Below are 25,951 nucleotides of genomic sequence, written 5' to 3'. Positions count from 1 at the left end.
GAGGGAGGGGGAGCTGCATCTTATTCTCTTCGCGAGAACTTCAGGATCGGAGAAGCATTCGGAAGGGGCGAGGCCTTCATTTCGTTGGCAGAAGCAGAAACGATCCAATCCATTCGGGGCTTCGGGGAACCCAAAAACGAACTCTGTTTACTTTTTTCATAGATAGATGATATATATAGGAATAATATATACATCCCTTTACTTTAGATGTCTATGTATCTATTTTGGAATCATCTCCCGATTCTCTTTTTTTTCTAATTCGCACTGCTCTTTCTCTCTAAATTGCATCAAAGAAAATAGAGAGAGAGAGAGAGCAGATGGATCCTATCCCCTATAACGAACACTCATTCCTATCTATTGATAGAAAAGAAAGATCTTCGTCACGGACTTTTTCTTTGTTCTTTTTTTTTTTAGATTGGAGGAATTCCTCATATCCAAGGCAGCTCCCCACAAACACCCCACCCATATGACTATGCCCCCTTTTGAATCGACAGTAGATTGGGCTTCATAGCTACTTTCATTCTAAAGACGAATATTAGTCAATAGGCAGGCTTCTTTCAGTAGCAAACATATTCATTTTCACCGGGCTCCGCGCACCTTTGGTACTTCTGGAGGGCAAGCAGTTTTATAGTGACTTCTTTCTTAGGGTAGGGCGACGAATACTTCCAATTCCGGAAAGGTCATTGGGTCGCCTTTGGAAGCTAAAGCGAAAGTTGTAGAAAGCCGGGAGAAAAAGCGAAAGCTTGCTCGAAACGGCCTATACCCTAACCCTCGGAAGCGAAGACGCAAAGCGTCACTTTTTTCAAAAGGAAGGAGTTTTTTCTGACTGAATCCATCCATAAAGCCGCCAAGGAAACGAAGTTCGTTCCCTTTCATCAAGTGGGTAAGGTAGGCAAACCACTTAAGCTTTGCCTTAGACTGACGGAACAAAGCTAAGAAGTAGGCTGAATGGAAAAAGGAAAGGGACAAGGGCGGTCGTCGCTTGGCGCGAAGGCTGCTGGTTCGGTACGGTACTAAAGGTCCTCGGACTTCCAGGCGGTTTTTCTTTTGGGCTGCTGTGAACCCTTGGATCTCGCCAATACAGCCTCCTATGGTTTTCGTTACCGAGATATCTTTTCTTTTTTCCCAGGGATTTTTTGGGTAATCAGCTCCCATGCTGCAAACAGTCAAATCTGAACCTTGTCGCTCTTCTTTCCTCGTGGGCAGGAAGCACACCAGCAGCGTGCGTTGCGTGATTCCACTGTGTTTTTTGCACTTGACTGGGTGGACAGTTGACCGGAAGATAACTTCGATTCGCCCGGCCAGCAGGCGGGCGGCGTGCTTATCTTGTGTGACAACACTACAGAGCGAGTAGCTCTTCTAGTCGGGCAGCTGTGTGACAACACTCCTGAGAAAGCGGCGCTTTTGTGTAACATGCTATGGTCTCAACGCCCTTACGAGGTAGTGATGAGTTTCACGCGCTCTAAGCCCGGCCCGCGCGCAGTTAGGAGGATTGGCCGCTATCTGAGCGGTACCACCCACCCTACCCTACTACCTATAGGGGGCCGTCCGTCCTACAGCCGCCCGAAAAGGAACTGCAGTAATCTTGAATAGGAATCCTACAGCGATAAAAAGAATCCCCATAAAAATACCACTAGATCGAGCACCAGTGATTTCGTATCCGGTCAAAATCTTGGCTAATTGATCGAAGTGGGTAGCTCCAGTAGACCCATAGATCATGGAACAAATAGGGTGGGTAGGCCCAACCACCACACTACACGTATAGACGCGAACCCCCCTCCTTACCGTACGTGCGACTCTCACCGCATACGGCTCGCACAAAGACTCCAAAATCCATCCCGAGCTTTTTATTCCACCTCTCCCTCCTCTCCAATCCTCGATCAAACTAGCCTTCCCCAGCAAGAAAACGTATCCGCTTTAGCAACAAAGCGCTCATCCCTTGCTTGTTCTTGAGCGCGCAAGGCGCTCAAGACGGTGATTCTTGCTTAAAAAAGGGCTAAAGCACTCCAGCTTCGAAGCTGGAGTTTGCAACTTCAAAACTACAGGTTTTAGCCCTCCTGCTGGGTGGGCGCTTCCTTCGTCTATCGTATGTCTCGCTTGGCTTCGTCCCGAACCAAGGAGGCATGATGGCGGGCGCGTGCGTGTGCCGACTGCAGAGACTACAAGCCGACGCCGGAAGCGACTCGCTTCTATTCTCGATTGGATATAGATGGGGAATCTCTATAGATCGTCTTTTTTCGACAACCTCTCTAAAACGCATACGAGAAAATTGCACTTCACGGCACGGCAAAAAAAAAGAGCTTCGCTCGGTTGGCCCTCCTAGGCTTCCGCCTACTTTCTCTTCTCTTAAGTCTACAACAAGTGGGAGAGGCAGGATTCGAACCTACGTAGAAAACCTTCAACAGATTTACAGTCTGTCGCTTTTGACCGCTCGGCCACTCTCCCCTTCCCGGGGATACGCCCTCCTCAAACAAAGGGTTCCTGAATAAGAAGGATGGCGGCCTTCGTTCTTAAGTTAAGAAGAGCAGATGGAACTATTAGATTTGCTAGCGTTCCGGGAGAATAAATAAGGTCATTTAGTAAGTTCATAACAATTTATGTAAAGCAAGGGGCAAAGCTTCTACGACAGCTTCCCCCTCATTGCCATCGTCGGCCTTCCCCAGCTCCCCTCCTTCGTCGCTTCTGGCTAAGCATCTTTCGGCGGAGGAAAGGAGGCGACTAGTCGCTTCTGGCGAAGCAGCGAGTTCATGAGCAAGTGAATGAACGAGCAGCGAGTGAAGTGCAACAGTCGTAAGTAAGGCTCGCCATGTTCCTAAAAGGAGTGACCATCTTTTCTTCCCTTCTACTGACACTGAGCGAGCAGCAAGCATAGGCAATAGTTTCCGTAGGGGTGGGGCGCAAGCAAGCGTTTTCAGGCTCCGCTAGCTAGCGTACTCTTCTGCTATCAATGAAACCGAAAGAAAAAACCAGTGCCCTTTCGTATAGATCGAGACGCAGTACTTTTTCTTTACTTCTTCCATACTAGGAAGAATGGAAGGAAATCCTTCGATAACACTTCTTCCTTATTTGAAGAAATGATATCCGACGCCCGTGGAAACTCTTTCATTTCAAAAAAGTTCTTCTTCTTAAGAAGCAAATAGCATTTCCTATTGATTTGTCCCCTGGACTAGACCTATGTAGATTCGGAATTATCCGTCGCTACGCTGTTCCCAAGGACTAGCAAAATCGAAATAGCGAAATTCTTGGGTCATCTCAATGGGTTCAGAAACCACACGTTTCTCTGGATCATCATAGCGTACTTCCACATATCCACTCAGAGGAAAGTCTTTTCGTAATGGATGACCCTCGAAACCATAATCTGTTGATATACGGCGTAAATCCGGATGATTGATGGAAGAAACACCAGACATATCCCATACTTCTCGCTCCCACCGGCCGGCTGATGGAAATAGACTGACTACCGGAGATATTCGTGTTACTTCGTCTGCACTTGTTTGTACACGAATGCGTGAGTTATACCGAGTACTCAGTAAATTATGGACAACTTCAAATCTTCGTTTTCGAGAGGGATGATCCACTCCGCAAATATCGATCGAAACTTGAACCCTTGTATAGGTATGCCATTTTAGAAAGCACAACAATGGAAATGGGTAGTCAGTATTGGTATAAGATCTATTCCCATGTTCCGATCTTTTCATTTTATGTACCCATTTCTTGGGTAAAATCTCCCAACTATATTGGAAAATGGATTGGTTATCCATAAATGAAAATAAAGAAAGCTTTATTTTGGTTCCGCTTCTTGCTCTAAGCAGAAAGACTTGTCGGAAATCGCCGGTTGGGTTGGTCCGACCAAGAAAGGCATGGGAGTGGAGAGGCAGAAGTGAAAGACTGGCTACCAATAAAGATCCAAAACTGCACACTTTATATAGTTATGTATCCAGGATCGGCTGCATGCTCTAGTGTTGAATCGGGTATAGAACCCAGGATGCTTGGTTACAATTCCGAATCCGCTAAACCATCGCTCGGGGAAAAGTATTATACAGAGCATTAGTACTTATTCTGATCCTTTCCTTATATTTAGATTCTAGTAGTTTATTTCAGTCGTATTCGTATCCTTACTGCGGTTTAGTAAGGGTAACAAATAAAAGTATGCAGGTTCTATTTTATTGTTCCGAGACATATGATGATAGCATTGAGAATGAGAAATCTTTGCAAAATGCACGTATTATTAAGGAGTTCTGGAACGATTACTACGCTAAGCTGTTGGATATTGACAAAACGAAAAAGACTTCTAATGTTGATATGTATCAGGATGATGTTAGAAAGTTGTTGATTAATGAAAAGAAGAATCAAAATGGTGTGTTTTCCGATACTGAATTAATAGATTTACAGAATCAAATTGCAAATTGCACAATGAAGTTCGATGAGGATAATCTATTTAAAGTAACTCCTAACATAGTAAAGTTCTTGATTAATAAAGATCAGCCTAACGCTAAGCAATATCTAAAGGGTTGCCTACCAAGTAGCTTACCTATGCTTAAGATGTTTGGTATCTATACGCTTGAGGCTATCATGATTCATGTACTAGGCTTGGTATTCAACACTCTTCAGGAATCATCCGCAGTTAAGGCAGCTAGATTTATAGATCAACTTAATTCAACTGTACGAGAACAAGCAAGGTTTCTACAATACAAAGCACCAGGTAGTGGTAAGGTGGAAGCAGTACTCACTAGTAAGGTAGAATCAGTTAAGGATGTTGTTCAGCCCAAAGGTGCTAGCAAAAAAGAGAAAAAGAAAAAAATTCAGTGTCATTATGATATCGGGAAATACTTGCTCCAATTCATGATTGAAAGAAATGTTCTACATATATCAACAGATAGGGGAGTAACAAAAGAAGATCCAGTGCTGGTTCTTAAGAAAGGTCAAGGGTATATAGAGAATTCTTGTTATGTTATGTGCAATTTGAACATAAATCTGCTCCCTATCAAACTCAATCTTCCGATGCTTTGCAAACCCTTGGATTGGCAACCAGCAGAGAGGGGGTCTGATCCTGATACATTATCGGATCTGATAGGAGGTTACTTATGCAAACCCACGGGGGATATCTAGAATCACTTTCGGCTATTAACTTCCCATGACTTAAACCACTTCTATATAAAGTTACATAAAAAAGAATACAAGCAGATGTGTGATATTTTGAATGGGCTTCAGTCTCAAGCGTTTGAAATAAACAAAAGGCTCTTGAGATTTCTGGAAAAGAATCGTCAATGTTTAGTTGAGTGTGGGCTTCTTTTACCAAATGCTCTGGCTCGCGTGAATCCGACAGAAGCCTCAGACATATTGAGGGAGTGCTACTTCAATAACGTCAAAGGTATTAATAATGCTTGTAGCTATAACATACTGTTAAATAAATTATTAAAACAGGTGCAGCAGGCTAGTTATGAAGATTTTTTAATAAGACTTGCGTCAGCATACGAAGGTTATCAATTCTATTTGCCAGCATTCATGGACTTCCGTGGTAGAATCTACCGTTCAGGTGTATTGCATTTTCATGAGCGTGATTTGTCAAAAAGTTTATTACTCTTTTCTGCCGATCATCCTCAACCTCCAGCACAAAACCACCTGTCGGAAAAAAAGAATCTCAGTCAACACTTAGCATGTGCTGCAGCCTTTAAGTATCCAAAGTTCTCGAACTTAGATGATGCCCTTAAATGGTATAACGAACACCAGACTGAAATGTTTACTTCGGACGAAAGTTTCATTCAATTTGCTGCGCAAGCTAGTGATCCATTTTTTTTCATAGCCAAGATCCTTTCTCAGGATGAAGGAGTGAGTAATTATCATCAGGTTCCAGTGACCCAAGATGCGAGTGCGAGTGCATATCAAATTATGAGTTATCTCTTGCTTAACTTAGAAATGGGTAGGAGAACGAATCTTCTTCCATCTTAAGACGGTAAAATCCAAGATGTGTACATGTGCTTGCGGGATGAGCTTAATAAATTCTTGGATACCAGATTGAATAATGTTAGTAGTAGTAATTAGAAGAAAAAACTCATAGATTCTATGTTAACCAGAAAGTTCGTCAAAGGATTGTTTATGCCATCTCCACAGGGGTCCGTCCGGTTCTTCCTCAAATGGGTTGCCTCAATCTTTATCAAAGTTTTGGTATCTAGCTTATCCAGCTACAGTATAGTATACTCCTTCCTTGCTCGATAGAGCTCTTTGAATCCGCTTCAACTAAATGCGTAAAATAGAGTAATTTCTTCAAAAGCCAGTTTCTTTCGAGAAGGCAGGAGGCCCATAGCGAGTTACAATAGTGCCAGTTCTTGTATGGAAGGCCGTAATTCCGGTAACCTCGACTGCTCTAAGAATGATCCGGGCTAGCCGGGCACATCACATCAAAGTTAGGTCATTTGTCAAAAACATGGCAAATAGCTCAGTTGGTTTGGTAAGGGAGCTATTCTCTCACTTAAACCACTCCCATATTAGGTATTCTATCTCGTCTTAAAGTTCCCCCGCATTACCCATAACTTACCACCTGTATCTCCGGAACTCAAATCGCAAAATGACAATGCTTTCGATAGTCTGTACTAAATTACTTTGTACGAATGCACATCTCGGCCGTCGGGTAGCTGATCACCATTTCAAAGTCTATATCCGTGGTTCAAGAAATGGAATTGCTATTCTCGATTCAGACAAGACACTGATTTGTTTACGAAACGCTCTTCATTTTATAGGATCTCCCAGTCGTCAAAAAGGCCGTTCCTTCTTTTTAAAGACCAATCATTTATTTATTTATGAGATAACGGAAGAAATGGCGAGCTATTTAAGAAGCTATTTAAGAAATGTGAATTCTCATTGTTTCGATGATTCTCAATGGAAGATCGGGGCGTTTTTGACCAAATCTTTTGCAAATAAAAAAAAATTCCGTTCAAGAAAGAAGAAGATCAATTTTGGGTTGAACCAACAACCTGATTGTGTGGTTATTCTGAATGCAGATAGAAAGTCTTCGGTCATACTGGAAGCTGATCGATCACAAATACCTATTCCATCCTTAGTTGATTCTACGATCCCATGGGAATCCTATAAAAGAATCACTTATCCCATCCCAGCGAATGATCCTATACAGTTCGTATATCTATTTCGTCATTCGATCATGAAAACAGTGATTCTTGAACAGAATGCGATTAGTAGAGAAGCGCAATCTCTCAGAGTCACTTTGAGTACGGGGAAGTCCGCAAGAGGGATGAGATCCGCCTGCTACTCCACCTCTTCTTCTTCCCCAATAGACGAAGAAGAAAATAGGGCCAAGGCGCTATTGGAGATGCGCAAAAAATATCCATCGGGAGATGGCGCTGACGCTGACGCTAACGCTCGCAAGGCGGTTTTGCAGGCAATTTCTAAAAATACTTTTTTTTTCGTTGAGCTCATAACCCGGTTTGGGCCGATTGACTCTGAGAGCGATCGAGGGGTCGCGGGCTCACACCTTGCTTTTGCGCATAGGATCGAAGAGATCCTAGAATTTAATGGAAAGAGCAGCGGCTCTCTGAAAGACCTCATTGATCTTAAATTGGATTTGGAAGACGCCTCTAAAAGAGAGGAGATTCTACTTCCATATTTTTCCTCAAAAAAAGAGGCAAAGTCCTAGCGTGATACAAAAAGAAATAATGGGCAAGGGCGGGGAATGATAGGTTCATAGATGTGGAGTAATCAGTTCTTCATTTGAAGAGTTAGTTGGCTGGCCTACCGGCCCGCAGATGTAGAGAGGTTGCCCCCACCATCCTCTTGAACTGCGAAATCAAAGCGATTCCTGTTGATGGAAGAAAGGCTAATTTCGTTTGATCCGATCCGCCTATGCCAGTTCGAGTCTGGCGAGTCGCTATCATCTGTTGCCCTAACTTTTTCTATTAGCTCATCTTGTCCGTAGTGATATTTTGGAGAAGGAGCAATTACCGGAGTGAGAAAGGTAGAAAGAAGCAATCACGAAAGCTAGTGCTAGTTGTGGCTTTTTGTACTAATCTTGTTTGTTCGGTAGCTCGCATCAGCAGCTTTAAAAGGAATAGAAAACGAGGCTTTTTCCACCACACCAGGGGCGGGCATTACGCTCAAGCAGGGGAAGTCAATTTGACTGCTGCTCGAGAACCTGTTTGAACAAGAAGAAGTAGCATGGCTCCAGCGGGGCAGAGCCAATTGGCTACGACATGGTGACCGAAATACAAATTTTTTCCACCACTTTGCAATTGCAAGAAAAAAGAGGAATCTGATCAAGTACTTGATGAGCGATACTGGAGATCGAATAGAAGGTAATGACTTACTCGATGCACATATTTAGGGCTATTTCTCTCATCTGTTTAATACGCAATTCTCTTCGATAAGAAGGGTTCTCTTGTGTTCCAGGGTTGATTAAGCGTCTGGTGGAACAGGGATACATTGTGTGAGGCCAAATTGCCTGACGAATTGATGAATATGGCTCAATATAGACTGGTCCAGGTATACCGGTCAGTCTTGAGCCACCAGGATAGCCTTCCACATATCCTGTTCCTCCCTTGAGTGGTAACTCTTTTCTAACCTTAGAATCCTGAACCAATTTGCTCCAAAGACTCTGTCATTGAAAGGAGTCCATAGGTTGATAAAATAGGTTTTCATGAAAACCACACGTAGATAGAAAAGGTAAGAGTTACACGTGCCAGAAGCGAGGAATACCGCTCGGAAGCCCGATTGAACCTGTCCTCATTCACTGCTATCTCCATATATTGGATGCCAAGCTTGAAAGGGTAATGGTCCGAGAGGATGGGGCCGTAGTCTTCTATTACGCACGCTACGCAGACGATATGGTCTTTGGCTTACCGAGAGGGGATAAGTCCACGCGAGTCACCCAGGGTCTCAAAAAGGTCTTAGCTAGAGTCCTTAGGGAGCTCCTACAGGGCTTCACTTCTACTGAAATTTCCAGAAAACAACCAGGGAGGCTACAAATTATCGGCTTGCCCCTGTCTCTGAAAAGTGAAGGTCAGCTCCACGTGGGTATTCCATCCAAACGATGGGAGAAGAGGATGACACTTGTTCGTATTGAAAACCGGAGACGAAGGGAAAGAGGTTTGATTGGAACATGTTCTACAAGAACTCCTGTGTAGAACACGCCCGTATCTATTCTATGGGCTGGCTTCAGGCCAACCCTACTGCTGAAGTAGAAAGCATCATATTCCGGTTTTTCCAACACTTGATCAGGAACCGGGCGCAGAAATTCCTTGAAGAGAAGGGGATGCCTACAACCAATGCCTAAATAAAGGCATATGTCGAAAAGTGCAACTACTAATAGATTCAGTAAAGGAAGGCCCGGAACGGGCTGAGCTACTGCCCGAAATAGAAGAGGACGACTAGAGTAGAGGAGCCTAATTCCAATCCAAACAATTGACGAGGGAGTCTAATTATTTTTCCGTTCTTGATTGTTTCAATTGCACTTTCTTCATTGGAGGGTTGCTTGGAAAGTGCGATAGTTACGGCGCTTGGAGTATACGGATTGAATTCTTCCTTCTTCTATAGGTCTTTCTGGGCGGCGAGGCGGAAAAAAGGTGTAGAGAGGGAGAAGGTACATAAAAAAAACGATTTCTAAGGTAGAAAAGAGGCATCCACCAGTCATTGAGAACAGCTAATCCCGGAATTAGCAGGCCGGTATGCGAAGAGAATTCGGTATTGAATCCGCGAGGCCAGGTGAAGAAAAGTCCAATATGGGTGGATTACCTTTTTCTGAAGGATAAGTCTCTGGGACTGACTGAACTGAATGTATAGCGTCAAGATAAGAAGCACGGTAGTCGAAGATGTACCTTGTGGGGTGGGGTACGAGTAGACCAGACCAATGATGAAAAGCATAGATACGAGCATGGCCTCCCTGTCTCAAAAGCAGGCCGCCAAGGGTGCTCGCATGAAGCATTTCTCACTCATAAATAAGTAGTTATCACAAATTTAGAAACATGCTCTGATTTCTCTTATCGAATTTCATTCAGATTTTCCAGTATTCGGAGTTGCTTGGGAAAAGGTCTAGTCAGGGTCGGTTCTGTTCGGAGTTTCGGGTTGATCGGAAAAAAACACCCTAATTAAGACTTTTGTATAGTTTGTGTCAACCTGAGTTTGGTTAAGTGCCCGCCCGCCTAGATAGATACATAAGTGTCAGTTTGAATGAAGTCAAGTGTAAACCGTGTCAACAACGAGAAATTGAAGTGTAAATCTGGATGGTTTGAAGTGGAAACCTTAACATGCAAAAGTGTCTACCTCATTAGAAAAGCAAGTATCTACCGGCGATATATTCATTCGAGTATCAACCGGCGTCAACCAGTTGTCAAACTCCAAATATTTCGTTCGTAGGGGCATGAAGAAGTTGCTAAACCGGTTGTAAAGTGGCTCTGATAAAAACCATCATTGCTTTATTTTTTACTTTTCATCTAGTAACGTGCATGAATGGATATGGTGGGTAAGATTTGAAAACGTTTGACATCAACCGGGCTCTACTTTGCTTTTACTTTACTTCACTTGCCAGGTCATTGTTGTCGATATTGAGGTGAGGACTCTCTCTTTATTCTCGTTTTATTTCTCACTAAATGATCTAACAAACGCATGATTTGATTACTAAATATTGAGTCATTGAACGAATATTCGAGTAAATTCACCTTTTTCTATGAAAGCAAGGATTGGGCTGGGTTGCTTATTCGTCATCACGGAGCAACCCGGTACCTTTTCTTAGGCGAGCGACTGAGACGAGAGCTTTCAATTATGCCGTTTTGGTCAAATCCCAGGGCTCTTTCTGATTTGATTAAATACTTCTATGTTGTATGATAATAGAAAGTCAAGATCTCACTCGCTTTTTCTGCTTTGTATTCTCGGCTGTTGCCTTTTTCCACATCGATTGCTATAGGAGTTCCATCCTCAACCTATGTATGCTCAAAGAACTGGATCACGGAACTCTCAGCCCTTCGCCCCAAGGCTACGAAAACGTTTCTACTCCCTTTCCCTTCCCAACGTCATATCTTTCTTCGACAAGAAGGAAAGATCACTCTCTATCTAAATGATAGAACCACTGGCACGGTACCTTTCACATTGGTAAGTCAAATCCTGGTGAAGACATCACGAGCAATGACACGACGACATCATCTCCACTTCGTAGCCCATCGGTCTTCATTCATTGAAGCCAGGGCATTGACTGACTTTCAGCGATCGCTATAAGAAAGACATAAAAAAAGTTCTCCTAAACCTGTTCCTTTCCGTTACTACTACTTGGAATTGGAAGTCTAGGAGCAGGACTAACCTTTTTCTTTCGTTTAAATAAAGTCGAGATGTAGCTTTCTCTATCTCAAGAAATTATTCCACCTCCATTCATTGGAGAACAAAGCGTTATCTGATTAGATCCTTGCTTCAAACTCAACCGAATCAAGTTTCAAAAATAGATGTGGAAGAGGCAAAGGGAAGAGCGGGGTTGCCGAATTGTTTCTCAGAGCCGGACGAAACATCTATCTCTATTTACAATACCCTTACCCCCAAGAAAACTTTGTCGAAAAAGGTTGTCATCGTAATAGGGATTGCACCTCAACATGGCAGCCCTCAATTCTGCCAATTGTGTGTGACTTGTACTCTTCTAGGCTTCCTCTTTGCCTCATGTGATTAAACTCATCAACTACACCAACCACATTTCTTACCTCAAACCTCTCTACAATCTCTTGAATTCACTCTTGCCAAGATACTTGTCCCCTATTCACTAAGAAACTGTTGTACCAGCTTTCAGCTCTCCCCCTAAGGTGCATAGCCGAAAGTTCTACCTTGTACCAATCCGTAACTTGGTACACCGAAAAGTAATGTTCACACTTTTGTATCCAAGACCTGGCCCCTTCAAATATTGGAAAAGAAACTCTAGGAGGTTGATGTATCTGCTGCCCATATTGATATTGATTTTGCGGCCTTTGTTCTTGCAGGTATTGGTACGGGTCATGCTGTTGAGTTGGAAGCGGTTGGTTAAGGTAAGTATATATTGGCACTTCTGGTTTCATGGAATTTCCAGCATAGGGCAAAAGTATTGGTTGGGAAAATGGGATATTTGGTATTGAATTGGGTCTTGGTTGTGGTGGTGGAGGTGCAGGATTAGGTCTAATATTATCATGTTTTGAGCTGTGAGGAAGGCCATAGGTGGCTGGAAACAAGTGTTCGTGCCAAGGTTTTGAGGGGGATAGAGAGGGTTATTTTTGTGATTGGGTCTTTTAGTTGCTTTGCTACTAGAGGTCTAGGTGGTCAGGGGTTTAAAGGTCTGGAATAGGTGTGAGTGGTGGTCGTATTCAGTACCAATGGTACGGTAATTGGAGGTTCAGGCGGTTCAGGCCTAGGATAAGAGCTAGAGGCTTGTTGAGGGGTAGCCATGGTTTCAGCTTCACTGGCAACAGCTGGTAGGGACATTTGTTGTGGTGTTCTAGGAAAATGAACCATATTGCCCCTAGTTGTGTTAATCGAGCTATGCTCTTCTTCAACGCTCCGCGCCTTCAAAAAAGTAGTTTTGTTGCTTGCGCTTTAATTTAGGAGTTTCAACTTAACTAGCATATGTGCATTTGGGTTGTTGGCATATGTCGGCTACATACTGGATGCTTTTCCATCATTGTTCGACTTGCACAGAAACAATGGGTCCCTTCTGGTTTCTTTTTCTCCCTCCAAGTTTGTTCTTCACTGTAATGTGTGTCAACTCAACAAGAGTGAGCACACCCTTCCTGCTGGTCTTCTTCAACCTTTGTCTGTTCCATTACAACCTGGGTCTTCTATTTCAATGGATTTTCTTGAGGCACTCCCCAAGTTTTATGGTTATAGCTCAATACTTGTGGTCGTGGACCGTTTCACTGGCTCATTTCATTCCTCTATCTCACCCTTTTAGCTGTATAGCCTATCTTGTATCCAGTAGTAAGTCTACTCTTCTTACCCCCTCTCCTCTACCTTTTGTGGCCCATCTATTAGCTTTTTGACCATCTTTGAGTCATAGCGAGACGGCTCTATCTCTTTTCACAAGTACAGCCGTAAGTACAGTTGCGGGCGTCAACGATCAGCAGTACTGAGCTACGGAAAGTCTATCGAATTATAGCTACGGAAAGTCTATTGAAAGGACCTAATCAAAGGCTACTACAGCTATAACTGACCCGCCTATGGAATCTATTGGCTCGGCTGAACCGACATGAAATGAAAGAGAGGAAGGCGGAAGCTATTGGCAAATAGAGGGGGGATGTTCTCCGTGTCTTTTAGCCCTCACTAGATGACAACTTGCTTACTTTTCACTTCTTCTTAAGCTTGGCAGACTAGTTCCTGACTGACTTGATAGTGCGATGAGCTTACTTGCTCTAGTTCTATCCTCAGGATTTACTTACCTGAGTACCTAGCACCGAGGATCGATGTAATTTACTTTCAAAAAGATGCTGTTGATGCTAACACGCATATAAATAGATGTTCCCCACTGCTTGCTCCTCTTACCCGAATGGGGTTATATGCCTTAGTGAAACTCAGGGTAAAGTGGCAGAGGTATGACCTCGGGAAGAAAGAAAGATCGGGCGGGGAAAACGGGGTTCGAACCCGCGACTTCTGGCGTGACAGACCAGCACTCTAACCAACTGAGCTATTTCCCCCTTTCGTAACTACTGTCGATTCAACAGTCACCTACCGGTTACCTTTGTAACTATACCAAAGTAGCTGTACAACAGAATGCCCTTCGCCTTTAGTACTTTTCTTATATATATTATGTTATATACTAAATGTGTCAAAGCAATAGAACTTATTGAAAAAAAAAACAAGCCCATCTTTCTCAAAAAGGAAGAGAGGGTGCGCCCCCCCAGAGAGAACCCCATTCTTTCAAGAAAGTTCTAATTAATTATGTAGAAAAAGAAATAAGGAAAATAGGAGTAAGCGAGTAGGGTCAACAAGATTCTAAACGAATACCACAAGTGACGGAACCGACGATGATGAAGAGATAAGGGGCGAAGGAGATTTTTTCTATTATTCCAATTCTTATTTATTGATTATCTAATTTATTTAGATCCATATTCATTTTCATTTGCAAATACAAACTCTCTTTCATTTTCTTTTTACTTTTGCGCTAAGGATAAGGGAACTGAGAAAAAAAGAGCTGGCTTGGCTGGTACATCAAGCATATGACATATTGCTTGTTCGGTGTGGTACACATATCTGTCAATGTCAATCAAGTAAGAAAATGCATTCCCACTGTCTGAGGAAAAGGTGAAGAATTGCAATTTATTGAGCTTGTAAGGCCCGTTGAAGTCCCCGAGAAAGGGTATAAATAGGGCTATAAGTAGGCCGTTTGCTATTGCAATAAGGGCTGCTCGCCTTTCCTTTTGACGGCTTGGCTTCCTATCGCTCCTATGTAGTGGTCGGCCTTAAAAGGAGTCTTCCTACCATACCATCATGCATGCCTATGTTATAGTGCGTTAAGCTTCGCCAGAAGCAAGCAAGATGATGAAGCGAAGCTTCGTAGACAAGGCTCGTTCCGTGCTTGACTTACGAGCTCGTGTAGTAAGGCCTCACCCTACTTCAATAAGGGCTTATGCACTCCACTCGTAAACGAGCGTTAGAGCTTTTTGAGCGAGCGAGCGAAGCCTTCCTGGAGCTTCCCCCTTCCCTCACCCGAGAATTGCATTTCCGCTTCAGCTTCCCCGGTTTAGTTGGTTTGGAGGATTAATTGATTGGATACCCAATCCGCATAATCTTTCAAAGTCACTGCTTCTACGACGATAGGCGTAAAGGCATGATTAGTTCCACGAATCTCACTGCACTGACCATAGTAAACTCCTTCTCGTTGTACCGAGATGGAGGTAAGATTTGAACGACCAGGTACAGCATCACATTTGACACCTGAGGAAGGTACAGCCCAACTATGAGGTACGTCAGCGGGTGTTACAATCATACGTAGATGAGTTTTGGCTGGTACAACCACTCTATTGTCAACTTCTAATAAACGTGATTGACCCAATTCTGGATCATCTTCTGGAATCGTATAACTGTCAAAAGTGAGTGACTGTTCATCGGAACTGTTATAGTCCGAATACTCATAAGGTTGGGTCGACGCCCGCCTCCCCCCAAACTTGACTTGCAAGTTTCCCCGCAAAAAGCTCTCCACGCCTACTCTTATTTATAAAGAGCACTATTCTTCTTTAGTTAGGTAGTTCTCCCCCCTCTATGAGACCGTAAGACCCCGGTGGAATCGAAGGCCCGCTTACTAATAGGCAAGAGGGGACCCTTTCTCGCCCAGCCCTACCTACATCAGTGAAGCTGGAACCGAGGAAGACAATGTTCAACACACATGAGACAAAATGAAGGTATGGGACGGCCAGTTCACCACGGAAAGGGATGCTAGTCGGCTTTGGCGAAGTTGTAGGCCCCAATAGATCAGATCTCAAGAGTGATTCCTCACCTATCCTGCCAGGGGCCAAGTCGAAGGCTCGAGTATAGATTCCCTATGCTCATGTGAACGGCCGGCCCGTAGATCTAAAAGGATCCATAAAAAAGACCGGAAAGTATGTTTGTCCACGAAAAAAAACTCGTTCATGAGACCTCGAATTCCCACGTTCCAGCCTGCATTATGCCAGCAGGTCCCACCCCCAATTTCTTGAGTCACCCTTATCTAAAAAAAAAGGACGGAGTCTATCTAGATCATAGGATCACTGTATTCAGAGGTCAATTCTCTTTCTTTGACCTCCCACCGTTCACGACATCCCTTGCTTCTCGCAAGAACGGCTCCTCGGTGGAGGAGTAGAAGCGCTGGTCCCCTTCGGTCAAGTGCTTGTGCGTGCTCTTACCTACCGTAGGACCTCCGTCCCCGAAGCGAAGAAGGAGGAGCAGGAACAACAGGTTGTCCTCTCTTGTCCCAGTAGTTCCGCAACTACTACCGTGGTTGGTGCCAACGGGGATCCCCCATTCCGAAAGGTAACGGGACCTGCCCTTAGGTCCAAAGTTGTATGCCACTGCTGTGGTGCCGATAGATTCACTACTGAAGCCCCGTTATCGGACATTGCAGGCTTAGCATCTATTTTTCGTATATCGCTCCACCACACCGAGAAGAGGTATGTGTACCTCCAGCAATAACAAGAATGGAACCATAGGCTCCTATGCTGGGAGCATTTCGGGGTATAGGTCTAACCACCTCAACTCCCCGTTTCTGGCATGCTATAGTTCTTTTAGTCTCTCGACGACGGGAATGGGAGATGACCGGTAAGCCAGATGCTTCGCGAACCACTGGTACATTTCGTTGCACTTAAATCACCCTCGTTAAGAGGCGCACTCCGATACCATTGATGTCCAATAGCTTTGATAGTAATGGCTGGATCTACTAATACCCCGTCCATTGAGTATAACAGAGCAAACGATGGTATAGCAATGAACAAAAGAATGACACTTGGAAATATGGTCCGAATAATTTCGATAGTAGTTCCATGAACAATCCTTTGTGGGATTGGATTAGTTTGCTCGTTGAAATGCCATAAAGCGCGAACCAACATCCGTGATACGAAAACCAAAATAAGAATGAGGAAGAAAAAGATATCGTGATGTAAGTCAATGATTCCTTGCATCATAGGTGTTGCTGCGTCTTGAGATCCTAATTGCCATGGTTCCGCAGCATCACAAAGAGCGATTGTGAGGAATCGACATGATAATGAACGAAGAATCATTGGAATTTCCCATCTTTTTCAGCTCTGCTCCCGAAAAGAGAAAGGAAAGGAGACTGATCTTGACGTCGGCGTTGGTTTTTCCAACGAAAGCCTTATTTAGCATGTAACGTGAACATGAGCGGACACCCACACAATCTCGATTGGAAGAAAAAGTACCATACCATTGTCGTTTTTAGGGCGAAAAAGAATGGGTCATCTTTGTCAATTGATAACTGAGTGAGAGAAGACAATCACGTTCTTAAAGCGGTCGGTTCGCCGGATTCACAACCTTCCCCTATTGGCCGGCTGCCCGTGAAACACATAGGCTCCTATCGCATTTATCGATCGAGAATGGTCTCATCACAGAAACACTTTCTATATGTTATTTCGAGATTCGAAGAAGCAAGCAAGTTTATAGGGCATATAGTTGTTTTTTTGTAGGGCGAGCCAAGATCTTATCTTATTTGCAGGTCGTATAAATGAAATGATTGGAAAAATCATATAGAATTTGGAGGTGCGTAGTGTCTTACGGGGCTGGCTCACAATACAACAATTATCGCTACTGATTCCAGATAGAATGTTGATACCGGTGGAAAAGCACTTCTTTCTATGTATAGGGCAGTGAACTAAAAAAAAAGTGTCCTTTCTCGATACATAACATTGTATAAGTCAACCCAAGTCGCTTCTTCATCTCCGGGAATCCGGTAAGGTACTTTTGGAACACCAATGGGCATATTAGATTAATATTATTATATTATAGTAAGAAAACTACACTTTAATATATAAACATAAGAATGGAAGAGAAAGAAAGAACCTGAGAAGAGCTTAGTTGGAACTCTTTACCGGGATCATAGGGGCTATGCTCCCCTCTCTCTGTCTCAGTCCCAGCCAACGGCATAGCAACACCTACTCTTCCTTCTGATGCAGCCTTCCTGGATCCATAATTTGGCTTCCTCGTTTATTGATTGCTTGCAATCGCCACAACACCATTGAGTGAGCGTCATAGAATCCTCAAGGCGTGAAGTAGAAGTTCTTCGAACCTTGATTGTGTGTGTTCGTGCCCACTCCAATAGAGCATTTGGCCCTGTGAGCTTTGACTACGAAAGCTACCTATGTCAATCAGTATAGCCACTAGAGGGATTGGAACAGGTATATTCCTTCTCAGACAGTACTTTAAGACAAACACGGTTCACAAGGTGGATTTTCTATCTATTAGTTGACTACGGAGCTTCCTCATCCCGACCTATCTATATGTGAAAAGCTCTCCGCCAGAATCTTCGTAGTAGTAAGTCGTGGGTTACAAGCTGTCCCTTCCTCAAACCACCCCGCAATAGATATAGGGTTTACCAACCTCAGGCATGGACATAGACACCAGATCATTTTGATAGAAATGAGGTAGACTGGAAGCTGAAGCCAATAGACCAATGGAACTAATCAATCACTTGCTTTCCCGAACTGGACAGCAGGATTTTATCAGCACTGGACTTGAATCGCGTCGATGACTCTAATCTTTAGAGACAGAAGCAGATGGGAGAAGGTTGGATATGGATCATGATCAAGTCTACCTCGTAAGCCACTTAAAGATCTTTGAGCAGCTCGAGAGAGAAATCCGTCTTCATTGGTACAAAATAACCTTCGCCCCCCTTTTTTGTTATGGGATGGTGGTTCCTGTCTATCAACTAAGGTTATAAATTGATTCTATAAGAATCTAGTAGATCACGCACCTATTGTATTTAGTGTGATCTTGTGGGAGAGTAAGGAATCGCACCCTTAGCGTGAGGGGAATAGCCGGTTTCCTTTCCTTAACTAGACTACCTTACGGTAGCTCGACTGGGCACGTCAACGTATGTATTCTGTCTTCCCAATCAAACATTAGTCATTGCAGCTATTTCATCTGGTCTACTAGAGTAGAGAGATCTCTCACTTCACTGCACATCGCACTAACTAATAGCTAGCCGCCTCACGGATCACCTTATTATGTGCAGCTAAAGCGGGGTGTGTGCATTGTTCAACTAGAGCCGAGGAGGACAAAAGAATAAGGAACAATAGGTTCGCTACCCGATTTCAATAGTTTCCTTGATTTGAAATCAATCCAATATCCTTTCGAGAATCTAGAGTGATATCAACAACCTCCTAGTTGAAGTACAGACGAGGAAGCAGCCTATTAGTTTCAGTCCAGTCCAGGAAAGGAAGGCAATCGATTCAATTCATTCCCCAATTTCAGGCTTGGTGCTGCGCATTATTAAGAATATCATATATTATTAGTTATTATTTGTTATTTTGATATTTTCTATTTGTTAGTAGTGAACGGTTCTAAAATGGGTATTGTATCCCAAATAATGTTTCCTTAATGGCATAACAAAATCAAATTGATTTACGGCTAATCAGTATCAATTAAAAAAAAGAGAATTATGATATTGATATAGTGTGACCTGACCCCTGTTGCTCCAAGTGAAATTCTTTCTAGGGTTCTTAAAGATATTCTCCATTTTTTCCCTTTCCCTACAATAAAGTATAGTCTTAAGGCTAGCACGCACCATTCCTCGCTTATGATAATCTAAGGCCAAAAAGAAAGAAGGCTCACACCATAATAATACATACCCTTTTTCCTCGATCGTCAAGGTCGTGGATTTGGATCGATTTCGGTTTTACGGGCTTCATACATTGTTAAGAAAAGTACTCGGCATTGGAAAGCATCACGTTCTGGCCACACACAAAAGAAGTCGGTGGAAGGTATGGAATTTCTCGGCTGAAGGTCAGAAAGAAAGCAATCGCCAGTGCTCTCGGTTCCAGCAACGAGTCTTTTCTCTGAGAATTAAGGAAAACAAACTAACCTTGTCTGTCTATGTTCACCTTGACATGAAAGACTCTTTTCCTAACCTGACTGTTCTACCTGGCTAGTTCACTTCACTTTTCGAGGGATCCTGGATTGGAGTTCACTTGTCTATGAGTGTCCGAACAGCTTCAGATCCTTCCAAGGCGCAGGGGTTCTCTCTCCATTCACTTTGAGCTGGGTTTCTTGTGATCTTTTTAGTAGTTTTTCCGTCCAATTTTATGGTAAATTAAGTCTTACACAGCTGTCCCCAAGGATGTCCATTCCATTCGGCAGGGACTCCATCTCGCATTCGATCTCCCTCCTTTCCCTGAAAGAGTCGAGGTCTCTCTGGACTTCTCTTTTGCCTCTCTCCCAGATTCAGAAAAAGGGAGGAAGAGGGCCTCTCGACGGGAGTGATTCCCCAAAAAGAGATCGTTCCCAGCATCCTCGAGTTCGTAGTCAAACTCACCTTCATCCACCTTTCATGGACTGGCGCGGGCAAGCGCCGATGTCTGGAGCAGGAGATGGAAGCTTGGGTTGAGGAGGCTGTCAACGAGTCATCAAAGGCGATAGATTGGTTATATTCGGATTCGTTTGATTTTGATTTTCTTTTTTTTGGTTGTGAGAGGTCTGAGTCCACAGCTGGGGAAGAGTCGTCAGATGACAATTGAAGTAGGGGTCTGCCTCTTTCAAAGGGAAGCAAGAGTCTCATAGGGAAGGAGATCCTGCACAGACCAATCCCAATCAGGAAGAGAGTCTTGTTGTCAATGAAAGCAATTTTTCTATGTCACATATCTGCCTATCTCGTGTTGTGAGCTATAAAGTACCCACCAGGGGGGGGTGGACCAAGAAAGAGGCAGGCGATTGGGTCCTTCCCATCCTCTGTGATGTCAGTCTCTTTGTCATTCTTTCACCCTTGCTGAGTAGCGAAGTGAGCATACTCAAGATCCAATTCATCAATCATTTGAGTTGGTACGAACATAGGAATCCAGACTCCGCTTGATTCGATCTTCAGTTTCGACCTTCATCAGTCAGGAAAAAGAAGAAGGACCCACTTATTCCACTCGGAGAGACCGAACCAGGCAACAAAAAAAAAGAAAAACTGAAGGAAGTTCTCTTTCCATTCCAACTAAACTAAGTGAAAAAAGGGGGAGAGCAAAACAGAAACACAGGAACAAAGAAACTATGTCCAAACCAACGAGTCCTTTGGTCGACTCTAAAGAATGTATCGGGAGTTGGGAGTTAGCCGTCTCATAGGAGTGATAGCTGGGTTTTTCACGGAGTTTCTTCGTACGATTGAAAAAAAGAGTGCTCTAGGTCGGAGAAAACAAGAAGAAGATTGTTCACCAGTCTGTCTCCCAACCTCTTTAAAGCAGCTACCTACCGTGATCTGGTCTTGGGACAGCATTGGCACCCCCGTTTGCTGGATCTTCTAGGCACTCTAAAGCGCTTCCACGAGAGACAGATGGACTTTGAGTTATAGACGGAGAAGAGCCTTTAGAGGATCAAGAGTGATTCCTCAATAAAACAAATGGGATTTTGAGGGAGGGCTGAACGCGATGTACTGAAGGGTTCGCTTTCGCTGATCGGCGCCAGTCTTTCCTGCTGTGAATTTCCCAGGTCGGGAGGGGCCCTTTCCTTCTACCTTACTGAACCCATTCACCAATGATTGGATCACTCAAAGCTAAAGACCAATTCCTTCCTTTTAGGTGGTCTAGGTGGCTGGGATACTATGCCCTTCTTTTTAGAGGCTCAAAGACGAGTTCTTTGAAGGAAGCAAAAGAACCCATGTGTCTCGGATGAAGTCTACCCTCTTTTTGTGCCGGGAAGAAGAATGAGATCCAACTCAAAGTCAAGGAAAGCGGCCTAGACCACTGACTTTTGATGGAAGGCTTCTGAACATGGATTGGTCTGATAAAGCCAATTTTTCGGCGAATCAAATATTTTCTGAGAGCACTAGACCTTCTCTCTTTCAGGATTGATTCCCACTCACTGCCTGATAGCAGGCTTGGCCCATGAGACCTATTGTCTTATTGTACTGGCTCACTTCACTACTTTGGAGGATGGGTTTTTCCCCTTTTTGGTTCGCAAACGCTCTAACCCATCGAGAAGCTCCATCCAAATTGGAGTTGATGTGAGCACTTCCCCAGAGGCAGAGGCTTTTTCTACAAAAGGGTGGGAGCATAAAATGTAGGTGAGTCAATTGCGTGTGGCCTTCAAGTATTTCGTATTGTAACAATGTTCGATCGGCATCCAAACAAAGGTGCATGTACGGTTCCTAAGGGATACAATTTTGTCCTAATCATCGAGAAAGATGAAATAAGTTGATAGCGCGATCTCGTACTAACACATACTCTCTAAATATTGAAGAACTTGCATGCGGCCTTCAAGCCACAACCGCGGTATGAGTTCTGATCTCAGACTTTGGTTTGGGGGCTGCTGGCCCCTTCGCGTCGACAAGGAAACTGTGGACGACAATGGGTTTAGAATTCGAATAAAACGAAGACCCTATCGAACAAATAGAGGAAAGGGCGGAAAGGGGAAAAAGTAAAGTATAAGCGACATATGGCACGAAAAGGAAATCCAATTTCGGTAAGACTTGATCTGAATCGTAGTTCAGATCCAAGTCGGTTCAGTGAGGGCGACCGCGAAAGTCACCGAATGGGTTCGGTCCGTCTTTTCCTGATCTTTGTTTGTCCCCCCAAAAAAGGCGTGAGAGGACGTTGCAGATGTCCGGGACGGACACGACTTCTTCTAACGCTAGAAGACCACAGGAAGAAACCCGGGACCAGAGCATGTCGTGAAAGACGCACACGGGGCGGGCGTGCTTCGACCGTGTCTCCGGGGCACAGTTGAATGTAGATATCATGAACGCGAGGATAAGGATACCAGGCCGAGAAACCCGGGCAAGTACTCCCCTAATGTGCCGATCGCTAGCGCATCCAGGGCCCCGGCGCCCAGCTCTGCTGGAGAGGCCGTCACTGATCTGAAAAGTGCGTCTGCGGTTCGGATAGACTGATTCTGCGAACGCCTAGCCCCAGGAATCAATAAAAAAACAAGTGCTAAGTTTCATTTCAGATCAGTGAATAAACCAAAAAAGAGACCTTTCTCGCTCGACGCCACACTATGCTCCGCTTCAACAAATGAGAGTTTTCGGTGGAACCGGTGAACCACGCGAGCTGGTTAGATGCGTGGGGCAGAGGGCTCGTAGTACCTGATAGCGCAGCTATGCAGTGGAAGGGAAGGAGCCTAAATCGACCCCCTTCTTTCTTTTTTATTCAAAGACACAAAAGCAAGCACAGTACAAAGAGATTGGACTCTCGGATGAGACTAAGCAGCTACCGTTCCGACGCGCCCCTGACCCTATCTTGATTCAAACCGAAAACCCTCTCTAAGGTGGAGCCTAGTTGAAGCTGTCATTCAAAGAATAAATGGGAATCCAAATCCACTTTTAGGGATATAGATGAAGTCTCGCTCAGTAAAGAGAGTTGTAGATTCGTAGAAGAGGATCAGAGTACGCGCGCTACAAAAGGCAGCTAGCCAATGAAAGTAAGTGGAAAGAATATAGTACTTTTGTACTGACCCCTCCGGGGCCCCCGGTTGTTTTGGCGCGCCCTACCCCAACGTTAGACTATTGCCTTTTTAGCCTACGCTTGCTGCTTGCAGCATGGATTCGATAGATCTATCGAATCCATGCTTCCCCCGCCCCGAAGCGAGACTCTATCCAGATCTCAAAGAATAACGAGCTAGGCGGCCGGCGGGCAAAGAAAGGGGGCGGGGCGTTTACTTGAAAATGACAACCGCCTGTTCCAGCAGCGGGGGCCTTGCACGAAAGCAAACCTACGATTAAGTAGCAGTTGCTTTCGCTGATGGGCCCAGTGAGGGGGGCATTGTCCCTCAGTTCTTACCAACCTCAGGTGTGTACATCTAACTTATTATCTTCTTTTTTCATGCAAGCCTGACCTCAGCTGTCCATTTCTTATTCATTCAGGGCGCCCCTAGTGGACTTGGCGGTGCTCCTTTCTCAAACCAGAACAACTCTGAACGTTAGGGAAAATAAGGGAAGACCACCTGAGCGAACCGACCGAAGGGACTTTACTTATCCGAACCGAACGTTAGCGGCTTAAGCTAAGCCTATCACGAGCTGCGTTGCTGCTTGATCGGCGGGGAGGAAGATCTCAAAGTATGGGGCAAAGGATCAAGCGCTTTGACTTTGCTTTGTCCCCCGGGATCCACCACAGGTTGGGTTTGAGAGCCGTGTGATGGGTGACTATCTAGCACGGTTCAGAGAGCACGTGTATGTAGTCTGCGCTGGTGAATGGAAGCCCCCGCCGCAAAAAAGAAGCGGCTCTTCCCACGGCTCTGTCACCATTGACTCTATTTATTATTATGGTAAATCATTGTATCAAGATGTCAATCTTAGATCTTATTTTAGTTCGATACGTCCACCTACGAAACTCGCCCTTGGCTTTCGTCTCGGTAGGTGTATTATTCTACATTTTCCCAAAAGGACATTCATTCATTTCTTTCTTCCCGGGCGATCACCACGACTAAAACGAAAACAAGACAAGAAATCAAGACCCGTACTACAGGAAAAGGGCTGGTGGCCGACATTTGGGAAAGTCGGGCCGATCGGGTGTCTTCATTCAAGCGAGGGTACAGAGGAAGAACGAAACGAAGTGAGAGGCCAGGGGGCAGGGAAAAGAGTCGAGTCGATCGACCGGGAGAAGCAAAACGAAATCCGGATTTGGCCGAAAAAGATGCAACGTTATGGATACCATGACCGATCACCATCGAGAAAGAAGAATTTGGATAAATCACTTCGGGTGAGCGGGGCCTTCAAGCGGCCTCAATACGCCGGGGTTGTAAATGACATACCTTTCCTTATGGGAAATGCCGCCTCCTTACTAAAAAGGAATAGAATCCAGTTATTTTTACCAAAGAAGTCCCGCTCTGACGGCCCGACGAGTCATCTACTAAAAAGGACCCTCCCCGCTGTGCGCCCCTCCTTGAATTATTCGGTCATGCAATACTTTTTTAATACTAAGAATAAAATGCATTTCGACCCCGTCCTAGTTCTCAATCATTTCGTGGCACCGGGTGTGGCTGAACCATCTACGATGGGGGGAGCGAAGGGAGGAAGCTTAGATAAGAGAATACGCTCTCGCATCGCTTTTTTTTTAGAAAGCTCTACCAGCGATAAAAAGTGTTTGGCCCGAGCCAAAAAGAGGTTGATCCACTTCATTCGCCAAGCGAATGATCTTCGCTTCGCGGGAACAACAAAAACCACCATATCGCTCTTTCCTTTCTTCGGTGCTACCTTCTTTTTTCCAAGGGATGGGGTTGGGGTGTATAATAACCCTTTTTTTGAGTATGCCCGGAAACAACTCCTAGCTCAATTTAGGATCAAATGTAGGAACCTCATGGGTAAGGATAAGGTAATGGAATTGATAGAGAAATTCATAGACCTAGGTAGGATAGGAAAATTGATAAAGGGAATAGAGATGATGATAGAGATCATACTGAGAAAGAGGATAATTCCGTACGGGTACAACTCTGATTTGAACGAAGTGCTAAAAATGCGATCTTTTTTGTCTAATAGAACAAACACTAATACCTTAATTGAGTCGGTAAAGATCAAATCTGTTTATCAAAGTGCTTCTCTGATTGCTCAAGACATCTCTTTTCAACTGAGGAACAATCCAATCTCATTTCGTTCCATTTTTAGTAAAATAGTGAAGGATATTCCATTAATAATGCCAAAAGGGGTGGAGGGGATACGTATTTGTTGTTCTGGTCGATTAGGGGGTGCGGAAATAGCTAGAACTGAATGCGGAAAGTATGGAAAAACATCTTGTAATGTATTTAACCAGAAAATCGATTATGCTCCTGCGGAAGTATCTACTCGTAACGGAATTTCAGGTGTCAAAGTGCGGATCTCATATAGTCAAAATAAGAAGGGACGTGCTATATCCGAAACGTACGAAATATAGTAAATATTTTAAATGCAGATGTAGTAGGGGTCGCGAACCGGATGGTACACAACTTGGTTTTGGAAGATATGGCACCAAAAGTTGTAGAGCTGGTCGTCTTTCATATCGAGCCATTGAAGCAGCGCGTCGGGCTACAATCGGACAATTCCATCGTGCTATGAGCGGACAATTCCGAAGAAATTGTAAGATATGGGTAAGAGTTCTCGCAGATCTTCCTATTACGGGGAAACCCGCAGAAGTTCGAATGGGAAGAGGAAAAGGAAATCCGACGGGTTGGATTGCTCGTGTGTCCACGGGACAAATCCCATTTGAAATGGATGGTGTGAGTTTGTCAAATGCTCGACAAGCCGCTAGATTAGCGGCGCATAAACCATGTTCGTCAACCAAGTTTGTTCAGTGGTCGTAACGTAATTGGTTAGTGGGGAAAAACCGGGCCGGGACTCAAAAGAATTTGGCGAAGTGTTTGTTCCTGA

At 44.2% G+C, this 25,951-nt stretch overlaps 2 non-coding genes and 1 pseudogene across 2 annotated transcripts; 1 reads left to right on the top strand and 2 right to left on the bottom strand.

Annotated features, from left to right (window-relative positions):
- Positions 1–2,362: 2,362 nt before the first annotated feature.
- TRNAY-GUA (transfer RNA tyrosine (anticodon GUA)) lies at positions 2,363–2,445 on the bottom strand. The gene has a single exon. It is a non-coding gene; the product is annotated as a tRNA-Tyr (tRNA).
- Positions 2,446–4,253: 1,808 nt separating this feature from the next.
- Positions 4,254–7,768, top strand: LOC125552322 (small ribosomal subunit protein uS2m pseudogene; annotated as a pseudogene).
- Positions 7,769–13,563: 5,795 nt separating this feature from the next.
- TRNAD-GUC (transfer RNA aspartic acid (anticodon GUC)) lies at positions 13,564–13,637 on the bottom strand. Its single transcript has one exon. It is a non-coding gene; the product is annotated as a tRNA-Asp (tRNA).
- Between the last annotated feature and the right edge of the window lie 12,314 nt (positions 13,638–25,951).

The sequence above is a fragment of the Triticum urartu genome, chromosome 4A (genome assembly GCF_056163025.1).
Source record: "Triticum urartu cultivar PI428250 chromosome 4A, HENAU_Tu73, whole genome shotgun sequence".
NCBI lineage: Eukaryota > Viridiplantae > Streptophyta > Magnoliopsida > Poales > Poaceae > Triticum > Triticum urartu.
The sequence above is the reverse complement of the archived record's forward strand: the minus strand, read 5'-3'. Positions and strand labels throughout refer to the sequence as shown.